Source organism: Salvelinus namaycush, chromosome 4 (assembly GCF_016432855.1).
Source record: "Salvelinus namaycush isolate Seneca chromosome 4, SaNama_1.0, whole genome shotgun sequence".
In the NCBI taxonomy this organism is placed as follows: domain Eukaryota; kingdom Metazoa; phylum Chordata; class Actinopteri; order Salmoniformes; family Salmonidae; genus Salvelinus; species Salvelinus namaycush.
In genome coordinates, this window is record NC_052310.1 from 43,173,099 (window position 1) to 43,195,929 (window position 22,831).

General features: G+C 43.9%; 1 protein-coding gene across 5 annotated transcripts in view; it reads left to right on the forward strand.

Moving 5' to 3' along the window:
* The window catches only part of LOC120046552 (bifunctional heparan sulfate N-deacetylase/N-sulfotransferase 2-like), a 213,384-nt gene that overhangs the window by 127,200 nt on the left and 63,353 nt on the right, over positions 1-22,831 (forward strand). For all 5 annotated transcript variants that reach the window (XM_038991893.1, XM_038991890.1, XM_038991894.1 and 2 more), the window contains one exon: positions 15,077-15,154. The gene's annotated coding sequence lies outside the window, so the exon portion shown is untranslated. The remainder of the gene's footprint in view (positions 1-15,076; positions 15,155-22,831) is intronic.

Here is a 22,831-nt window from a genome sequence, read left to right on the forward strand (position 1 = left end):
CTGCCGAACAGTGTTCCCTCAGGAAAAATGTGTAGCTGTGGGGGAAAAAGGTTGCGGAGGGCGGTCCGGGAAGCTGACACCATCTAAAATATAATTTGCACCTCCCATAAATGAGCCAAATAACATATTGGTAAACTGCATAAAGCCTATGCATGGCCCATTTGATCAAGTATGCTATTAGCAATAAGTATTATCAGCTGTAGCCAAACTGATGTAGCATAGTGGCTAGAAATAAATAGGTTGAAGCATGGGGTTATCTATCTGCATTTACCCTATTGGGCTAATCATTAATCGAGTCTTGCATTTGGTCGGATACCCACGCTTCCCCGCGGGTAAGCCGCTAAAGAAGTCAGCTGGCGGGTGGAATGAAACATTCTTTCAACCCGTAGGTCGGCTTGCGATTCAGAACAATTACATTGCTGGTCGGGAACGTTTTAAATCGAGATAATACACTTTTTAAAAACCCATGATCCATGCGCAGAGCTTATGTTCCCTTTCTCCATGTGAGAATATGACACTTTGCCAAGTTTACTTGAATATCCTACAAGTCCCTGGATAGCCTACCTCACGTGAAAATGACTAAAGTAGGCCTAACCGTAGAAATAAAAAGAGAGGTTATGAAAATGAATAGGCTACAACACCATTGTGGAAACGTGTGCTGCGCGAGTGAAATCCCCAGTTTAGAAGGACAACAACCAGGTTGAGGGATTCACATCCTGCACATAGTGAAAGGGTAGGCTTATTTATTTTGGTAATGCTGTTAATTATTACATTAATTCAGGCTTTCGTTAATTAGACCATACTCAGGCCATATAAAGTGTAAACCAGTGCGTCTGGTAAAAGTTTGCATAGCCTACTAAATAAATGTGGTCTATTTTTGCAGCCTATATTCGATTCTGGGAATTCCCTATGGCACTTGGAACTTGAAAGTGAGTAGTTTCAGGAAATTAGGTGTATGTTGCGGGTCACTACTTCACAGGTGAACCATTTGGATGTAAACTTCTTTTTTTTTTTTTTTTTATCAAAATGCGATTTTTGGCAGGAATGTGTTCGGATTGGTCTTCCATGTAGCACGCTTCTGTTTTAACATCAACTGCTCTGTGCAGGTAATCCTTTCTAACGCAGCTTTAAAAAAAAAAAAAAAAAACATATCACGTGGTAGAACTGCATACAGTGCATTCGGAAAGTATTCAGACCCCTTGACTTTTTTCACATTTTGTTACATTACAGCCTTACATGGAACCCAAACCGGCTGCACGCATGCGCCATCATGCATACATTTATTTTGTCCCCCTACACCAAACGCGATCACGACACGCAGGTTAAAATATCAAAACAAACTCTGAACCAATGACATTAATTTGGGGACAGGTCGAAAAGCATTAAACATGTATGGCAATTTAGCTAGTTAGCTTGCACTTGCTAGCTAATTTGTCCTATTTAGCTAGCTTGCTGTTGCTAGCTAATTTGTCCTGGGATATTAACATTAGGTTGTTATTTTACCTGATATGCACAAGGTCCTCTACTCCGACAATTAATCCACACAAAACGGCCAACCGAATCGTTTCTTGTCATCTCTCCTCCTTCCAGCCCTTTTCATCTTTGAACTTATATGGTGATTGGCATCTACACTTTCATAGTATTACCACAACCACCAGCAAAACAGTTTGTCTTTCAGTCACCCACGTGGGTATAACCAATGAGGAGATGGCACGTGGGTACCTGCACCAATGAGGAGATGGGAGAGGCAGGACTTTCAGCGCGATCTGCGTCAGAAATAGAAAGGAGTTCTATTTTAGCCCTTGACATCGCAGATGCTCGTTGGCGCGCGCAATAATTGAATAACATGGATTTCTAAATGTATTTTGCAACGTGTCCGGTCTGGTCAGCATGTTATTTTAAAATTGATTCAATAAATGTTTTTCCTCATTAATCTGCACACAATACCCCATAATGACAAAGTGAAACAAGTTATTAGAAATAATTGCAAGTTTATTAAAAAATAAAAACAGATACCTTATTTACTTAAGTATTCAGACCCTTTCCTATGAGACTCGAAGAGCTCAAGTGCGTCCTGTTTCCATTGATCATCATTGAAATATTTCTCTACCTGTGGTATTACTTCTCTCGCAAAGAACACACAACAGGCCCACTAGGTAAATGGATAAACTATTCTACTATGGGTTTGTCTGATTCTTCTATTAATTTGGCCTACTCGTTTTATTTACAGAGGAAAAGTAAATGTGTGCTGTTCCAGTGTCTTCAAAGTTCGCCTTGGCATAAATATGTGATCATTTGCATATTTTTTTTGCTGTTGTGGCGATGATTTTGCTGTGGTGCAGCACCATAAATGACTGCAGCGGGAACACTACTGCTGAAGATCTAAGAAACGCTTCTCTCTCTCGCTCTCTTTTAATTTTTTATTTCTGTCAAAGCATTAACCAAGATTATCACTAATCTTCCTGGTAAAGCGGGAAGGCCTTGTTTGGTCATTATTAAATACATATAGTCACTGGGGGAAAGCAACCCTGGGGAGGATTTAGAGCAAGCCTCATCCTCCCCTTTTTTCATCCCCATATCCTTCTTGCCATCCTCCCCCATTTAATGGCTTCACTAGAGCGAGATGGAGGCCTTCCTTGTGTCTTCTGTCTCTTGCATGTCATCCATACAGCTAATTCCCTCCTCAATCTTGGCATGCCACTGGATTATCATCACACTCACTCAGGCTAGCTAGGCAACCCATTACACATGCAGACACAGGATGTGCCAGACTAACAGAGACAACTGGGCCAGTCCTGTGCCTGTAGGCCTGTCTGAAATTGGCAGTGATAGGGAACGGCCCGTGCTAACATCAAGCTGTTTGAGACTTCCTAATCTCTCACTTCAGAATCACTCACACGATGCTCCCACACTCACAGGACAGGACTGTATCTCCTTGACGGTGCCTAAGGCCCGTACAGAGCTAGTTAAAAAAACGTTCCACTACTCTCCCCCCTCTACTTGGAATGAGCTACAAAGGACTTGAAATCAAATCTAATCAAAGTGTATTGGTTTTATACACAGTTTTGCAGGTGTTATAGCAGGTGCAGCGAATTGCTTTACGTTACTAGCTCCAAACAATGCAGTACACATTTCAAACAAGTACACAATAATAATCCAAAAAACAAGAAAATCAAGAGGTCTCCTTGAATTATTTAAAAACTAGGGTAAAATCTGATGGAAAATTGCCTGTAATTTTTTGTACATTTTTTATTTTTATACTGTAGTGCTTTTAGTCTTATGTTGTACAGGTTTGAAACTAGGGCTGGCACAATTACTGTATACTCATGTAACCGACAATTATGGATGAAGAAAATAATACACTGTCATAACTGTTTTGGGGGGGGGGTGTACAGACAGCTGACTGGTGAAACTTTGTTTCTCCTTGCTGAAACAAGCAAGGTATTGTTGCAAACAAGTCCTAAGCAACACCCTCCTCCATGCAGTCAGTAGCAGAGGAGTTTATATATTTTTTGCTATTCAAAGAAATGGTGACCGCGGCCATTTGTCCGACCGATTACGGTCATAAAAAATTCCAGGACCTGTCACAGCCTTATTTGAAATTTTATGTGTTCCTTTATTGGCCAGGTCTCGCTTGCAAAATTGACTTTTAATCTCAGTGAGACTAACCAGGTAAAATAAAGCATAAGAATAAAGGGGATTTCTGATTGTGGATCTCTCCACAGGGTCGATCACTGATAATTCCAGTGCTTTAGATATCAGCATATGGTCCTTCCAGCCTGTGTCTGATGGTAGCCAGAATAGCCACTTCCCCTCTCTGTGATCTGTGTTAAGCCAGTGAGCTGGTGTCCTTGGGCTGACCTAGGGGCAGTGCATATAAGGACAGATTATCCCAGAGAGTTAAAACTCAGATTAACCACACTGTGCAGGAGGGGGTAAGGCTTTCAATAGGTCAAGGTAATTGCAAAGGGACTAGCTAGCCCATCCCTGTGAGGGCTCAAACAATGCTCAATTTATAGTAAAAAGCCATCAGTCAGCATTATCGGTCTTTTCCTCCCATTGGAATGTTGACCAGTTGAGGTCAGCACAGCAGAGACGTGGGATTGGTTTGGGCTCCCGAGTGGCGCAGCGGTCTAAGGCACTGCATCTCAGTGCTAGAGGCGTCACTACAGATCCTGGTTCGATTCCAGGCTGTGTCACAACCGGCCGTGATTGGGAGTCCAATAGGGCGGCGCTCAGTTGGCCCAATTTTGTTCTTAACTGACTTGCCTAGTTAAATATAGGTGAAATAAAAAATAAAAGCAGCCCTTCTTTGTCTCATTGATTTGTATGTAGGACATTTGCACAGTATTGCATGTGGAATAGAAACCTCCATAATACAGCAACAGAACATATTTTCCTCAGAGGGCGTCTGTTTTTGTTTGGACTAAGTCATTTTTTAATGATCAAAGCCTCCAAATTAGTTGTTTTTGTCACGCCCATTTCTGTTTATGGTAGGTGAAGACTCCCTGCATCTATTCTGGGATCTAGAGGTGTGTGTATGTGTGATCATTCATCAAAGATTTATAGCCGTGTGTGACTGTGTGTTGGGCCAGAGGCTGTGTGAAGTGGCAGGTTTCTCAAGAGCTGCTGGATGCTCCACCTGAGTGGCCATGTCGCTGTCGCCAAACAGATGTGCCTTCCATCATTATTTATCCCTCCCTCCCTCCGATCCCTGTCTCATCTTTCCTCTAAATGACCTCTGCTGCCAGAGGACCTGGCTCTAGCCGCTAACTTTCTGTGCGTGTGCTTAGTGTGTGCTGTGCATGTGCGTGCTTGAGCCTCTGCCGGGAGATAGGAAAAACCGAGGACTTGTGAGTTGCGAGCCCATGTTATCATTGCATGTATGAACCATGTGTGCGTGCTCATGCTATAACAAGCCGGATATAGGCCTGCACGGTACTCATTTGCTGCGTGTGTTGCAAGTAAGTTGTCTGAATGACACCGGATGTGCTTTAATCACATGCGATGTGTGCGGCTGACTGTCATGTCCGCGTTCATCAGATCACTAGTCTCTCTGCTACAGCTGTACTCAGGTCCTCAGACAGACCGCTGTTTCCAAAAGGGGAGGTGACATTCCACCCCTCACTGACTCTATCCTCCAGCGTTGTCATTGTCATTCAGCTACACACGCCACAATAGTGATGCCCTCGTTTTTAGAATTGCTTCAAGAGTACCTTTTGTCTCCGAGTGAGAGGGGAAAATGAGACTCATGCCCTGTGGTTTTGGATTTTAATATTTTTTTTATTTCATGTTGTTTCAAGGGGTTTTGGGATTAGTGTTAATTTGGAGAACACTCCAGGGTGCTTGTTAGGATTTGACGGAACTGTTAGTGTCTTCTGCTTTACCATTGAGAATTATTGCTGCTACTGCGTGCTTGAGGAAATAAGGGTTCTTGTTTTAATCATTGATTGATTGATTGAATTGACTTGTTTCTCCCCCCTAATATCAGCAAAAGGGTCTAATTTAGTGAACGGTGGAAATAACACTAGGCCTGAATGTGTTGACCGTGTTCTAAGTGAGTTGTGTGTGGGCGGTTGTTATCCCTGTCTTTGATGTGCTCTCTTGCTCTCGGCCAGGGCTGTGCCCTCTGACCCCTCAGTGTTGACACAGGAAGCCTCCCGAGGGTACCTTCCTCTGGACACCGGCCCTTCCTCTGTAGTCACTAAATACCACAGACGCACCCTGCCCCTCAGCACTACTCCATTGATTACTAGTGCTGCTTCTTAAGGGATTTCAGTCAATGCCTTGGGACCTCTGTGGATGAGTGCATCAAAACAGAGCATGAAGATATCCCTAGTCGGTAGCAACTGAAGAGAATGCATTTAAAATGGCACTTATGAATGCTCTTAAACAGACTCTGTTCATGCGTTGAAGTGGTCGTTGAAGGGCTTCTTCAGCTGTAGGAGCCAGTAGTCCATGTGGTTTAATGGAACGTAGTCATGAGAGAGGAGAAGCTAACTTTCCTGTGGATCGATGAGCTGCGTTCTCTAGGGGGGGGGGGGGGGGGGGTGAATGAATAGAGCCTGGCTGTGAAGGAGCTGCCATTAGTGGTCTCTCTTTCTTTTCTTGCTCTCTCTCTCTCTCTCTCTCTCTCTCTCTCCCCCCCCCCACCCCCCCCACCCCATGGTCCACTACTGCTATCATGGCCTTTCCTCTCTCACGTCCTCTATATGAGCAGACTCACAGGTTTGCTCGTCTTTTTCTCAGTAAGTGTACTCAGAATCACAAATGCTGGGCCTAATTGAATGTGCCCACATTTGGCTATAAATACTTGCGAGGAGGATGGGAGTACATTTTCTTTGAAATTTAGATAAATGCCTTGACGAGGTGTCTGTCTCTGTCTGTACGTGTGTGTGTGTGTGCTAGTTTTTGGGCCAGGGCTAGAGTGGTGTGTGAGGGAGAACAGGGGATGTAATTGGGGATGTTGTATGGGTGTCAGGTTTGGCCTTTAAGAAGAGGCACCATGGGGGCTGTATAGAAGGGGTGGGGGTCATGAGATAATGGAGCGTTGGGGCTGTATAGGGCGAGGGGATGGACTGACGACAGTCAATAAAGGATGACCCTGGGGTCAGGAGTTCAGAGGAGTGCAGTCCATTGTTGAGAGGACTGCTCGATGGTGTCTGGTGACGGTGTGGAAGTGATGGGTGTAGTGATGAGAGCATATTAAGACAACCGAGTGGCAATAGTCTGGACAAGTGTGTGTGTGTGTGTGTGTGTGTGTGTGTGTGTGTGTGCTGCATACAGTAAGTTGTGGATATTTGTCTGTGCCTCTGTCGGAGTGGGTTTCTGTATCCTTGTGGCGAGTGAGGTTACAGATGCCTGCCAGAACATCTAGCTCTAGGTCTCTCCTTTGTGTCGTCTCTCTCTCTCCCTTCTTTGTTCTCTCTCCTCTATAATTGAATAGACATGTTGAGGGCTGGCAGCTCCTTCCATAGGCGTTGGGGCTGCCATTAAAGCCCTGAGCCCCCGTCTTCATCATACTGTAGCCTCTGCTATAGACAATTCAGTCACTCACAGGGACAGTACAGCAGCACAAGTTATCCTCTCTGAAGCTAAAACGGCATCTATCCTCTCTGAAGCTAAAACGGCATCTATCCTCTCTGAAGCTAAAACGGCATCTATCCTCTCTGAAGCTAAAACGGCATCTATCCTCTCTGAAGCTAAAACGGCATCTATCCTCACTGAAGCTAAAACGGCATCTATCCTCTCTGAAGCTAAAACGGCATCTATCCTCTCTGAAGCTAAAACGGCATCTATCCTCTCTGAAGCTAAAACGGCATGTAAACCAATCCTACTCTATCCTCCGGCACATCTGATACAGATACACCACATACGGTTTTTTAAATGACCTATGTGACCTGGAGGTAGGAGGTTAAGCGAGAATTCATTTGTTTCGCCCCCCAGAGCCGAGACATTTAAACCAAGATTGTCTCAATTGGTGTCCAGCTGTTTTAAGTGGCTATGCGTAATGTATAAACGTACCGCTCTGAGGCACTTCCAGAGCAACCTAGCAAGAAAGTGACTCAAGTAGTTTCTTTTTTCAACGTCTGTCTTTATGCTTAAATTCGGCAAGCACACATCCTCTTTTCCTGTTCCTCATTTTTGACCGATGGGCTTCTCCCTTTCCTGCCCTGTTCTTGTAATGCTCCCTCTTTGTCATCATTGCCTACCTCCCTCATTCTACCCTCTGCCCTCCTTTCTATTCTGTCTTGAGTCAAAGGCTCAACAAATGTAAAAGTCTCAGCGAAGGCATAACATCTGAACAAAACACCAAACAAGCTGCACCACAGTTAAATGAGCCCCCCCCCCCCCCCCTCTTTTTCCATCTAGCCTATGATGCTCTATTTACAACTACCCTCAATAAATAACAAATGCGAACATGCCTAAAGACGTCATTTGACCAGTTGAGGCTGCTGACGGGAGGACGGCTCAAATTAACGGCTGGAACGGCATCAAACACATGGAAACCATGTGTTTGATGTATTTGATACCGTTCCACGTATTCAGCTCCAGCCATCCAGTATTTCACCTTTGCCTAATTCCCCTTTTGAAATGTGGAGTTAGTCGGCCTATATTCTCCGATGTTCCTCATCATTTCATCAGTCTGAATTCGGGGAAGGCAGAGTGTTGATATTGCACAGTAGGTACTAGTTAGTAGTTAGAACATGTTTGCCAGCCTTCATAAATGACTCATTTTCTTATTGGACTTGGCTAGTAGAACAGGATGTTTTGTAACAGAGAGACTATTTCTGTAGAGTGCTTACTCAGGGATGTGTGGTTTAGCGCTCCCTCAGAAGATTTGTAGTGCAGCTGGACTAGTGGCACGGTCTTTAGGGGGAACTCGTCTATTTGATAGAATGGATACACAAATACAGAACTCCTATATTTTACTGAAGCGATTATAAGCATTTTTCAAATGGACTTTTGACTCTTGTATTGGTCATAGTTGCAGATAATTATTCCACCTTCAGCGCTATACATCTACAGTACATTGTGAACTGACTGAATGGTTTCTTAGTGGCTACGGATGCAGACCTAAGATCAGAACATGGTTTCTCTTTAAAAGAGTCCGTGTTCTAGCGCTCTCTCTCCTCTCCTCCTCCCAGTCCCCTCTATATAGTAGTGTGTGATAAAGTGCCTCTGAAAGGCCGATTCATTCCAATCTCAAGGGATCTGTGAGCAGATTTCTCATGCGTCATATCCCCATGATGATTCCTATCAGATGGCAGAGCTGTGGACTGGTGCTACATGTTTTGCTCCTATTCCCTCCCAGACCAGGCTACTAATACAGGGCTTTTAGCCAACAACACCAGACTGTCGACATGTCGGCCCATAGTCTTTAGAAAATGGATAGAATTGAACTCTCTCTCTTGCCCCCTCCTTCTCTCCCGCTGTTCCTGTCTCGCATCTCTTTCTCACTCCCTTCCCCCCTACTATAGCTTTCTCCCTCTTTTCTTTCCTCATCTCTAGCTATCAAATCAAATTTTATTGGTCACATACTCATGGTTAGCAGATGTTAATGCGAGTGTAGCGAAATGCTTGTGCTTCTAGTTCCGACAGTGCAGTAATATCTAACATGTAATCTAGCAATTCCCCAGCTACTACCAAATACACACACATCTAAAGGGGTGAATGAGAATATGTACGTATAAATATATGGATGAGCGGCATAGGCAAGGTGCAATAGATGGTATAAAATACAGTATATACATATGAGTAATGTAAGATATGTAAACATTATTAAAGTGGCATTATTTAAAGTGACATTGTTTAAAGTGATTAGTGATCCATTTATTAAAGTGGCTAGTGATTGGGTCTCAATGTAGGCAGCAGCCTCTCTGAGTTAGTGATTGCTGTTTAGCAGTCTGATGGCCTTGAGATAGAAGCTGTTTTTCAATTTCTCGGTCCCAAATTTGATGCACCTGTACTGACCTCACCTTCTGGATGGTAGCGGTGTGAACAGGCAGTGGCTCAGGTGGTTGTTGTCCTTGATGATCTTGTTTGCCTTCCTGTGACATTGGGTGCTGTAGGTGTCATGGAAGGCAGGTAGTTTGCCACGGTGATGCGTTGTGCAGACCGCACAACCCTCTGGAGAGCCTTGCGGTTGAGGGCGGTGCAGTTGCCGTGCCAGGCTGTGATACAGCCTGAACGGATGCTCTCGATTGTGCATCTGTAAAATTTCTTCAGCCTCCTGAGGTTGACGAGGCGCTGTTGCGCCTTCTTCACCACACTGTATGTGTGGGTGGACCAATTCAGTTTGTATGTGATGTGTACGCCGAGGAACTTAACTTTCCACCTTCTCCGCTGCTGTTCCTTCGATGTGGATAGGGGGGTGCTCCCTCTGCTGTTTCCTGAAGTCCACGATCATCTCCTTTGTTTTGTTGACATTGAGTGAGAGGTTGTTTTCCTGACACCATACTCCGAGTGCCCTCACCTCCTCCCTGTAGGCTGTCTCATCGTTGTTGGTAATCAAGCCCACTACTTTTGTGTCGTCTGCAAACTTGATGATTGAGTTGGAGGCGTGCATGGCTATGCGGTCGTGGGTGAACAGGGAGTACAGGAGAGGGCTGAGCACGCACCCTTGTGGGGCCCCAGTGTTGAGGGTCAGCGATGTGGAGATGTTTCCTACCTTCACCACCTGGGGGGCGGCCCATCATGAAGTCCAGGACCCAATTGCACAGTGCGGGGTTCAGACCCAGGGCCTCCAGCTTGATGATGAGCTTGGAGGGTACTATGGTGTTGAATGCTGAGCTGTAGTTAATGAACAGCATTCTTACATAGGTATTCCTCTTGTCCAGATGGGATAGGGCAGTGTGCAGTGTGATGGCGATTGTATCGTCTGTGGACCTGTTGGGGCGGTATGCAGACTGAAGTGGGTCTAGGGTGGCCGGTAAGGTGTAGGTGATATGATCCTTGACTAGTCTTTCAAAGCACTTCCTGATGACAGAAGTGAGTGCTTACAGGGCAGTAGTCATTTAGTTCAGTTATCTTCGCTTTCTTGGATACAGGAACAATGGCGGCCATCTTGAAGCATGTGGGGACAGCAGACTGGGATAGGGAGCGGTTGAGTATGTCCGTAAACACACCAGCCAGCTGGCCTGCGCGTGCTCTGAGGATGTGGCTAGGGATGCCATCTGGGCCAGCAGGCTTGCGAGGGTTAACATGTTTAAATGTTTTATCACGTCGGCCATGGAGAGGGGTTGGGGGGGCGCAGTCCTTGTTAGTGGGCCGTGACGGTGGCACTGTATTAGTGTGACATCGGTGTCCGTGACGTGGCTGGTTTTCTTTTTGTAGTCCGTGATTTCCTGTAGACCCTGCCACATAAGTCTCGTGTCTGAGCCATTGAATTGCAACTCCACCTTGTCCCCGGACTGGTATTTTGCTTGTTTGATTGCCTTGTGGAGGGAATAACTATACTGTTCATATTCTGCCATTTTCCCAGACCTCTTTCCATGGTTAAATGCGGTGGTTCGCACTTTCAGTTTTCTGTGAATGCCTTCATCCAGCCACAGTTTCTGGTTAGAGTAGGTTTTAATAGTCACAGTGGGTACAACATCTCCAATGCACTTCCTTATAAACTCACTCACAGAGCCATCGTATAGAACGATGTTGTTCTCTGAGGCTGACCGGAACATATCCCAGTCCGCGTGATCAAAACAAACCAGCGTTGAATGGTTCTAGTCACTGGTAATCCTGTTTGAGTTTCTGTCTATAAGACGGTAGGAGCAAGATGGCGTCATGGTTGGATTTGCCGAAGGGAGGACGGGGGAGGGCTTTGTATGCATCGCGGAAGTTAGAGTAGCAGTGATCGAGTGTATTACCCCCGTGCGTAGTGCAATCCATATGCTGATAGAATTTAGGTAGCCTTGTTCTCAAATTTGCATCGTTAAAATCCCCAGCTACAATAAATGCAGCCTCGGGATATATGGTTTCCAGTTTACATAGAGGCCAGTGAAGTTCCTTGAGGACCGTCTTGGTGTCTGCTTGAGGGGGAATGTACATAACTGTGACGATAACTGACGAGAATTCTCTTGGGAGGTTTGATTGTAAGGAATTCTAGGTGAGCAGAAGGACTTGAGTTCCTGTATGTTGTTATGATTACACCATGAGTCCTTAATAATGACGTATACTTTCCCGCCCTTCCTCTTCCCAGAGGTGTTTATCTCTTTCGGCGCGATGCATGGTGAAGCCCGGTGGCTGAACCGATTCCAACAACATATGGGGCGGCAGGGTAGCCTAGTGGTTAGAGCGTCGGACTAGTAACCGAAAGGTTGCAAGACCGAATCCCCAAGCTGACAAGGTAAAGATCTGTTGTTCTGCCCCTGAACAAGGCAGTTAACCCACTGTTCCTAGGCCGTCATTGAAAATAAGAATTTGTTCTTAACTGACTTGCCTAGTTAAATAAAGGTAAAAAATATATATATATCCCGATAGAGCCATGTTTCCGTGAAACGGACTGTTACAATCTGAAGTCTCTTAGGAAGGCAACCATTTTGTCTACCTTGTTGTCAAGAGACTGGATGTTGAAGTAGTATACTCAGGAGTGGTGTGCGATATGCACGTCTACGGAGTCTGACCAGAAGGCCGCTCCGTCTGCCCCCTCTGCGGCGCCATTGTTTTGGATCGGCTTCTGGGATTTGATCCATTGTCCTGGGTGGTGCTCCAAACACAGGATCCGCTTCGGGAAGGTCGTATTCCTGGTCATAATGTTGGTACGTTGACGTCACTCTTATATCCAATAGTTCTTCCGGGCTGTATGTAATGAGACAAGATTTCCTGGGCTAACAATGTAAAAATTAATACATCAAAAACAAAATACTCCATTGTTTCCTAAGGACTAAAAGCGAGGGGACCATCTCTGTCGGCGCCATCTTGCATTGATCTCCCCTCTCTCTTGCTCACCCCCTTCCCCTCCTGACTCTTGCTCACGCCCTCCCCGTCACTTCTCTCCCCTCCCTGTCTGTCATACTCCTACTGTGTGATGGTGTGTGTGTGTGCATGTAGATGGTAATTAAGACGTCTCTGTGTGTGTGTCGCGCTCGCTCTGCCTCCCTCTCTCTGCGCCAGTGTTTGATTGGCATCTCTGTTGTGTTGACTCCCCTGCTCTCCTATGAGCCAGCACCAACAGGCCCGTATACTAAGTTGGAAACAGCGCTCGGGCTAATGAAATGTCAAAGAGACGGCTACATCTTTAAAGGTACAATATGTATAAATCGTTCTGCCATTTCATGGTTGCTAAAATTCTAATAGTTCACCTATATTCAGTTTGTGACAAAACAAGCACGTGTGGAGAGTAATTGTACTAAGCCGCTAAAATATATTTTCAATAACCCAAAAGATTATATTTTCAACAATATGAAGCTTGTGTACAAAACCGAAAGTAAAAGATGGAAACAAAACTTAAGAATGTAAGCATAGAAATTGCGCACCTAGAACAGATCCACCACTTCTTAGACTCCCATTTCTATGTGAATATGGTAGGGTCACCCAAAAAGTTACATATTTCAGCTTTAAAGGACATTGCTCTTTCTCTGAACAAGGACCAATAAATATTATAATTTTCTAATCTCTGCCGCTGCCGCTTTGCATTGAGCTTTGGCAGCATCCTGTGGTCCCTCCATGCCTTCCTGCTGCGCTAAGCAGGCGGCCCCATCGATATACAGCCAACTCCCATTGCCCCTCGGAAATGCCACTGGTGTTGCGCGGGTGGGTGGGTGCGATCCTGGCAAGTCGATGAAAACACTCTTCCCATGCTCTTTGAGTCTGGCTTTGTGAGGCACCCTGCTGTTTGTCTGCAGGGATGTGCTCTTTGTGTGTGTGTGTGTGTGTGTGTGTGTTGTGTGTGTGTGTGTGTGTGTGTGTGTGTGTGTGTGTGTGTGTGTGTGTGTGTGTGTGTGTGTGTGTGTGTGTGTGTGTGTGTGTGTGTGTGTGTGTGTGTGTGTGTGTGTGTGTGTGTGTGTGTGTGTGTGACGGAGCATACTGAAGTTGTGCGTTACTAGCGGTGTTGGGCGATTGATCCAGCCAAGTTAAGGGCCCAGAATGTGATTTCCAGCCAGTTGGCCTGCTTCTCTAAAGGCTGCTGACAGTGTACACTGTAGCTCACTGATAGAGGAAGAGGGAACTCCCGTTAGCCAATCAATTAGTGGCCTTATGGCTGAATAGATAATAGACTCCTTCGCCTCATTCCTGGGGCATGGAGGAGACTGAGGAGGAGAGGGGGGTTGTGAGAGGGGTTGAGGGAAGCAAAAAGGGAGGGGAGTATTGAGTGATGGGGAGGAAAGAAGAATGGGCCTCATGAGGAAGAAAGAGGAGGTAGGAAGAGGAGGGTCAGACTCTGAAACCAGTGAGGTTGTTCTTTCTTCTTCTAAGTGGTAGTTGGAGGCTGTGAGTTAGAATGGGCCAGAGCCACAGTCCTCTGTATTGATCCTGGTGAGCAGCCAGCTCTGATAGCCAGGGTTTGTTTGAGCTGCACTATCAATAGTAGGATAGCCACTGGAGGCAGGAGCACAGCTTCTACTGCGGGACTCTGACATACCGCACATACTCAGCATGTGACCGTGTGTATTTGTCTATGAATTCCTGTTAACTGAGGTCTAGTGTAAGATTTGTTTGTGTGGCCTTCGTGGTTTTAGATGAACAAGTGTGTGTGTCAGTCCTTTTGCTCTGTTCTCCCCTCCATAGAGGAGATGGCTGCTGTCTCTCTGAGCTCCATGAAACATTAAAAGGAGATTCTGGGTGGTGGAGAACAAAGGAGCCACCCTCTGTACTGTGTCACTCTGCCTTACTGTTGTTTTCTCTCTCCATCTCCCTCTCCCTTTTTTCTTTTTCTTTCTCCCCCATCTCTCTCGCGCTCTCTCTCTCACTCACACACACACACAAAAGGGAGGAGTCGCATGGTAGAGCACTGATGAATCCCCTAGACAGAATGCACGTTTCACATGATCACCTGGGAAATATCACACACACCACTCTCTTCCCTCCTGTAGCTTAACAAAAGTCTTCAGCCCTTCACCATCTTTCCCTTTGTTGGTCTTTTTGGGAGATCCACTCATTCCCCTAACTTACCTGATCTGTTTGTGTGTGTGCGCCTTGTGTCTGCACGCAGTATAGCAGCCTCCCTTCTTGAGGACTACCAGACAGTAGATATTTGGTTTCTAGACCTTGGCAATTAGTTGAATCAGTTGTGTAAGTGCAGTGCTAGATAAAGGAGAGGATTGAGAAAACACACTCCTAGTACACAGTACTTTGATCTAGTCAGTCATATTCCTGGCTTAGGTGGGCTAGAGGTAAACAAATGTTAACCCAATGCTCTTCCTCTCTCCCTCTCTCCCTGACTCTCTCTTTCATAAACTTCCATGTGGGTGTTTTTGTGTGTTTGTTTGCATTGAATGCCAGTTCTGTTAAGAGGCAGCCCTCCATGGCCCAGATACATGCCTGGCTAAAGCCAATATTTACCATGGTGGTTTCTCCTTACCTAGAAGAACTGTCATCTCCCTGGCCTTGAACTGTTTCCCTCTCTTTGTCCTTTCTGAAGGCTTTCTGAAACCGACACAACCAACAGGAGGGACAGACACACGGACAGCACACGAGGACATCTCCACGGCAAGAAGAGGTCAGAGACTGTGTTTTCTGTGTGTGTGTGTGTGTGTGTGTGTGTGCAGGGTTCAAAACTGCAACCAAAACACTCGCATTTGCAACCGTTTAACTTTAATGTGCGACACCAATTTTTAGTTGGTCGCTAGGGTGCCAGTGAAATAAAGGTAGCTGGTCACTAGTTTTTGGTTAACAAGTAGCTTTTTTTATAATCAAGATTTATTCATAATAGCAATGGCAACCAGCTATTCAAAAAGTTTTTTCTGAAGTCTTGGTTGAATCTTTGTGATGTGCAATTCAGTTATCATGTGCTGTTTGAATGAACATTTCTTAAAACCTGTTTGGGATAGGGGGCAGCATTTTCACGCTCGGATGAAAAGCGTGCCCAGAGTAAACTGCCTGCTACTCAGCCCCAGAAGCTAATATATGCATATTATTTGTAGATCTGGATAGAAAACACTCTGAAGTTTCTAAAACAGTTTGAATGATGTCTGTGAGTATAACAGAACTCATATGGCAGGCGAAAACCTGAGAAAAATCCAACCAGGAAGTGGGAAATCTGAGGTTTGTAGTTTTTCAAGTCATTGCCTTTCGAATATACAGTGTCTATGGGGTCATATTGCACTTCCTAAGGCTTCCACTAGATGTCAACAGTCTTTAGAACCTTGTTTCAGGCTTCTACTATGAAGGGGGAGCGAATAAGAGCTGTTTGACTAAGGGGTCTGACTGAATGCCATGAGCTAAGTCAGGCGCGCGGCCGTGAGAGCGAGCTCTGTTCCTTTTCATTTCTAAAGACAAAGGAGTTGTCCGGTTGAAACATTATTGAAGATTTATGATAAAAACATCCTAAGGATTGATTCTATACATCGTTTGACATGTTTCTACGAACTGTAATAGAACTTTTTTGACTTTGTCTGGACTTTCGTCTGGACTTGCCCGCGCCTTGTGAATTTCGATTGGTGAACTAAACGCGCTAACAAAAAGGTATTTGGACATAAAGATTAACTTTATCGAACAAAACGAACATTTATTGTGGAACTGGGATTCCTGGGAGTGCATTCTGATGAAGATCATCAAAGGTAAGTGAATATTTATAACGCTATTTCTGACTTTTACTGACTCCTCAACATGGCGGGTATCTGTATGGCTTGTTTTTGTTGCTTAGCTCTGTACTCAGATTATTGCATGGTGTGCTTTTTCCATAAAGCTTTTTTGATATCTGACACAGCGGTTGCATTAACAAGAAGTTCAGCTTTAATTTGGTGTATTGCACTTGTGAATATATGAATTTTTTTTTAATTTCGCGCTCTGCCATTTCAGGGGATGTTGTCTAGGGTTTCCGCCTTAAGACGTTTTAAGGCTTTCCCCCGCAAAACGTCCCAATTCAATGTTGACTGCAAAGTAGGCCTACCTGGCAGAATATCATGATGATTTCTATCAATCGCTAGCCAAACAAAGGTATCTTGCTAGGTGTGCTTTTGAATTAACTTCTCTAGGGTAGGGGGCAGCATTCCGAATTTTGGATGAAAAGCATGCCCAAATTAAACTGCCTGCTTCTCGGGCCCAGAAGATATGATATGCATATAACTGGTAGATTTGGATAGAAAACACTCCAACGTTTACAAAACTGTTAAAATAGTGTCTGTGAGTATAACAGAACTGATTTGGCAGGTGAAAACCTGAGAAAAATCCATTCGGGAAGTAGTTTTGTTTTTGTTTTTGTAGTTTTCTATTCAATGCCATTACAGTATCCATTGACTTAGGATTCAAATTGCAGTTCCTATGCCTTCCACTAGATGTCAACAGTCTTTAGAAATTGTTTCAGGCTTGTATTCTGAAAAATGAGGAAGTAAGAGCAGTCTGAATGAGTGGACCCTAAAGTGTCACAGAGCTTTTTCATGCGCGCGACCCAGAGAGTGCCTTTCTTGTTTACCTTTTATATTGACGACGTTATTGTCCGGTTGAAATATTATCGATTATTTAGGCTAAAAACAACCTGAGGATTGAATATAAACATCATTTGACATGTTTTATTGAACTTTACGGATACAATTTGGATTTTTTGTTTGCCTGTTTTGACTGCGTTTGAGCCTGTTGATTATTAAAGAAAACGCGCAAACAAAATGGAGGTTTTTGGATATAAAGAGACTTTACCGAACAAAAGGAACATTTATTGAGTAAATTAATGTCTGCTGAGTGCAACCATATGAAGATCATCAAAGGTAAGGGATTAATTTTATCTCTATTTCTGACTTGTGTAACTCTTCTACTTGGCTGGTTACTGTTTGTAATGATTTGTCTAGTGGGCTATGTTCTCAAATAATCGTACGGTATGCTTTCGCCGTAAAGCATTTTTTAAATCTGACACCGTGGTTGGATTCACAAGAAGTTCATCTTTAAACCTATGTAAAATATGTTTTGTTTTCTGAATTTTTATAATGAGTATTTCTGTATTTGAATTTGGCGCCCAGCAGTTTCACTGGCTGTTGAAGAGGTGGGACGCTAACGTCTCACGTACCCAAGAGAGGTTAAAGGGCAACTACACCCTCCCCCCCCAATTAAAAAAAAATTATTAGAATAATTCTCCCAGATTTCAAAAGTGGTCTCCTGATGTGGTTTAAGCATTGTTGTGGACTTCATTTTTTTCTATAGCAGTATGATTTTGAGAGTGAAAACCTGAAAAAAACAAGAAACTCAGAAACCTGGAATTTGTTTTACATTGAAAGCAGAATTAATCAAAAGAAAAAGCTGGTTTTATAGGGCCCTACAAACTGTAGAGTGACCGTTCAAAAACCCTAACAATAACATATCTTTTGAGATTGCGCAAAGGTTTTATTTATCCAAACAATCAATGTAAATATGATATTGTCAAGGTAAAATGTAATGGAGGGTAGGTCATTATAGGCTACTTGCTCGGCCCACAATTGAAAGAAAACATTTAAATGATACGCGCATCATCAATATTCTTTTCATTCAGGCCAGTAGCTTTTAGTTGGCACTGGTAGCTTTTAGTTGGCACTGGTAGCTTTTAGTTGGCTAATAATGACCGTCTTTTAAATTTGCATGCCCTTGCCAGGCAAATTTAAAAGATGGTCATTATTAGCCTGGTTCTGTATGGAATAAATGTACATTAATAAAGGACACAGGTCAAGACGTTTTTGGGAAAAATTGGTGCGACCAAATCGTGCTGGTGCCATGAACTGAAAAAGTTGGTAGTAGTAGTGCCACTAGTGGAAAAAGTTAAGCTGTGTGTGCGTCCCCGTTAAAATAGTTTTTAGTCTTTTAATCTGTTTTCACAAAGTCTATGAAGGGTCAATGTTCCGTAAGGCGTTATTTTATTACACAGCTAATCTGTACTAAAGCTAGCTATTAGTATTCATGGATTTAGTATAGTCGTTAGCTTCCTTGACCCATACACCATTTAACAACAAACACCCTGCGTAGGCCTATTATTGTTGAATTAGCCTTTAATAAAATTTTAGGACTCATTGATGGGAAACATTAAATTTAATGGTCCTAATTAATGTGCCTTTAATCTGCACAGTGTACTGTTTGTACTATTAATGTTCTGGTAAATCTATTTGTAGTGTTTTTCCTCTGTGTCAAGGCTTGTGTTTCACTGCATAGCAGATACACAATAGAGTGCCCTCTGCACCCAAGGATGAATAGAGTGGAATATGCACAAGTGCAGTTCAACTAAGTTTGTTGAGTCACTTTCCCCATGCTTTTTTTCTAGGTCATTTTAGTAGTGATTTGGATGTCAAAGTGCCCTGCTGTTGCGAGGGGAAATACATTAAGGGCTTATAGAATTATGGAGATGCTCAGTAGTTGTAGCATTCAAAGAGGTACCACTCATTTGATTTGATGGCTTTTTTTCTACTTTACCATGACTGACTGACTGTCCTTTCTCTCCCCTCTCCCGCTGTGCCGGGAAGGGGTCTGTGTGTGTGTGTGTGTGTGTGTGTGTGTGTGTGTGTGTGTGTGTGTGTGTGTGTGTGTGTGTGTGTGTGTGTGTGTGTGTGTGTGTGTGTGTGTGTGTGTGTGTGTGTTTGAGAGAGACCGAGGGAGACAGAGAGTCCAGACGTTTTGTAGCAAGGTCGGCAGCAGTCTGATATTAGCATGCTGTCCACTGTGGGGAAGATAAACAGCCCTCTGTCATGATAAAAAAACAACAGTCCCTTCATCTTTGATGTGCTCCGACTCCCTAATTGCTTTTATCTACCCAGAGCCAGAGAACATGCAACGGCTGGATCTATCTTTATTAATCCCCATTCCCTGCCTACCTGATTATACTGCATCTGCCTGCCTGGACTTACCGGGTCTGTAGCCAAGAGAGACTAAAATACCCAATATATCTAGGTGAAGATATAGAGTTTAAGATTATATGGAATTGTTATTTGTTTGTGTTGTTTTGTTGTTGTGGGCTCTATACGTCATGGGTCTGTAACTATAGACCTAGGCTAAGTAGACCTAGAAATGCTCTTACCAGCCCTTAAAAGTAAATACTTCACATTTCCTATTTTCACCCTCTTAAGTGTTGACTATAAACATGTAATTCTGGTGCTTACCTTGGTGAATAGCAGTCTGTTGGAAAAGGGATAAGGTGCATAAGAATACTCACCTCTGCTCAAGCTCCCCCAAAGAGATTTGATGCTTGAGTGAGTGGCTTGTGTTGTCTGCCTTAGCAGTATAATGGGTCTCTGAAAATGGGTTGTCTCCTGAAGCCGCGTGCTTCTATCCTTATTGATACACATTGTTTCTTGATTCAAAAATGTGTATTTCGATAGTTTTTTAATGAAAGAAAACTGTGGGGTCGGCCTTCCAAACAACTAAAATAAGCGTCCGATTTGGAGGTGATTGTGTGAAGTACATCAGTCTCAATCGTGTATGTGATAAAAATCCCTTGTGTGAGCAATGGCATCACCTCATCACTTCTGTCAGCAAGAACAAACATGATGACAAATATATAGTGATGGGTGAAATAATCGTTAGTTACATATTGCTCTATTATTTTGGACGGCATTATATCGATATTTTGACCCCCAAGTATCGATTTTTAGGTCGGTGGGTCTCTAGACTAATGTTTTCTTTTCCACTAGCTTTTTCAATTGGTTGCACCAGCCTATGATTTGGTCGCACCACAATGTTGTTGCGGCGGCACGCAATAGAACAAATTAGTTAATTAAATTAAATTAATTATCTTATACAGTAATTCACAGTGCTTTATTGAGAAAAATAGAATACGTTTTTTCATCAAACATGTCCAAGCAGGATTGCATAATTCAAGTCATTTTGATGTGTAAACCAGTGATTGAAGCACATTGGCTAAATTGCCACTCCTATATGCCATATCTTCAATCTAAGCCTACTAGAAAGTGTGTTCCCTCAGGCCTGTAGGGAAGCAAAAGTAATTCCACTACCCAAGAATAGTAAAGCCCCCTTTACTGGCTCAATTAGGCGACCAATCAGCCTGTTACCAACCCTTAGTAAACTTTGGGTAAAAATAGTTTGACCAGATACAATGCTATTTTACAGTAAACAAATTAACATGCTTTCAGTGTTGAAGGAGATTCAACAAGCACAGCACTTACACAAATTACTGATGAATGGCTGAGATAAATTGATGATAAAAAGATTGGGGGGGGGGCTGTTTTGTTAGACTTCAGTGCAGCTTTTGACATTATCGACCATAGTCTGCTGTTAGACCATAGTCTGCTGTGTTATGGCTTCACACCCCCTGCTATATTGTGGATAAAGAGTTACCATTCTAATAGAACACAAAGGGTGTTCTTTAATGGAAGCCTCTCCACAGGGCATCAGGAATTCTCCAGGGCAGGTGTCTAGGCCCCTTACATTTTTCAATCTTTACTAATGACATGCCACTGGCTTTTATTCAAGAGGATCCTCCAGGATGATGTATTTTGGGAGAGTGGTAAGCAGCCTGAAACTCCTGAAACATATAGCAGTAGCCATTGCACGGATTGAGGGAGACAATGCCATCTTGTCTGATGTTCAGACTGCTTGCAGATGTAAGAGAAGAAATCTGTACTGCCCTGCCAACTTCACTGTTGCTCTAAGCAAAGGAAACTGCAGTTCTGAAATACATCAAAAAGCGTGGAGATTTCTGCTTGAAGCCCATACACGCCGCAGCGTACATGTTGGACCCCAAGTATACTGACAAGAGCATCCTGTCTGGTGCAGAGATCAACAAGGCCTATGGTGTCATCACTACCATGTCTCGCCACCTTGGCCTGGATGAGGGCAAGGTTCTTGGCAGTCTGGCGAAGTACACTTCCAAGCAAGGGCTTTGGGATGGAGATGCAATATGGCAGTCGTGCCAACATATCTCATACCTGGTGGAAGGGACTTTGTGGATCTGAGGCTCTTTCCCCTGTTGCCTCCATCATCCTCCAAATCCCACCAACATCAGCCACCTCAGAGCGCAACTGGTCCTTGTTTGGGAACACACACACCAAAGCACGCGACAGGCTGACCAATACAAGGGTTTAAAAATTGGTGGCCAACTGTGCAAATGTTGGGCTTTTTGAGCCTTTCAACGATCCATCCTCAACAAGGTTGGAAAATGACAATAAAGATGAGGCCTCAGAGTCTGATGTTTAAGAGGTGGACATTGAGGAGGTCCAGGGAGAAGACATGGAAGCCTGAGAGGAAGACAACCAAAGCTTTAATTTCTAGACTAGCATTTTACAGATGAACTGTGCAAAATATTTAAGCAGATGTGAAAATGCAAAGTGAATGCAAAGTGAGTGAACAGAAGAAAAATCTAAATCAAATCCATATTTGGTGTGACCACCCTTTGCCTTCAAAACAGCATCAATACTTCTAGGTGCACTTGCACAAAGTCAGGTGTATGATTAAACAATTATACCAAACAAGTACTAATGATCATCACTACAATATGTAGGTTGAAACACAATCATTAACTGAAACAGAATCAGCTGTGTAGGAGGAATAAAACTGGTTGAGGAGCAGCCAAACTCTGCTAACAAGGTGAGGTTGCTGAAGACAGTTTACTGTCAAATGTCATACACCATGGCAAGAATGAGCACAGCAACAAGACATAAGGTAGTTATACTGCATAAGCAAGGTCTCTCCCAGGCAGATTAAGGCAGACAGGGGTTTTCAGATGTGCTGTCCAAGCTCTTTTGAAGAAGCACAAAGAAACGGGCAACGTTGAGAACCGTAGATGCAGTGGTCGGCCAAGGAAACTTACTGCAGCAGATGAAAGACACATCATGCTTACTTCCCATCGCAATCGGAAGATGACCAGCAGTGCCAACAGTGGGACCCTGGTACACCCATCTACTGTCTGTCTGCTCAGAAGTGGCCTTCATGGAAGACTTGCAGCCAAAAAGCCATACCTCCGACGTGGAAACAAGGCCAAGCGACTCAACTATGCACGAAAACACAGGAACTGGGATGCAGAAAAATGGCAGCAGGTGCTCTGGACTGATGAGTCAAAATGTGACATTTTTGGCTGTAGCAGAAGGCAGTTTGTTAGCCGAAGGGCTGGAGAGCGGTACACGAATTAGTCTCTGCAGGCAGCAGTAAAGCATGGTGGAGGTTCCTTGCAAGTTTGGGGCTGCATTTCTGCAAATGGAATTTGGGATTTGGTCATAATTAATGGTCGCCTCAATGCTAACAAGTACAGGCAGATACTTATCCACCATGCAAT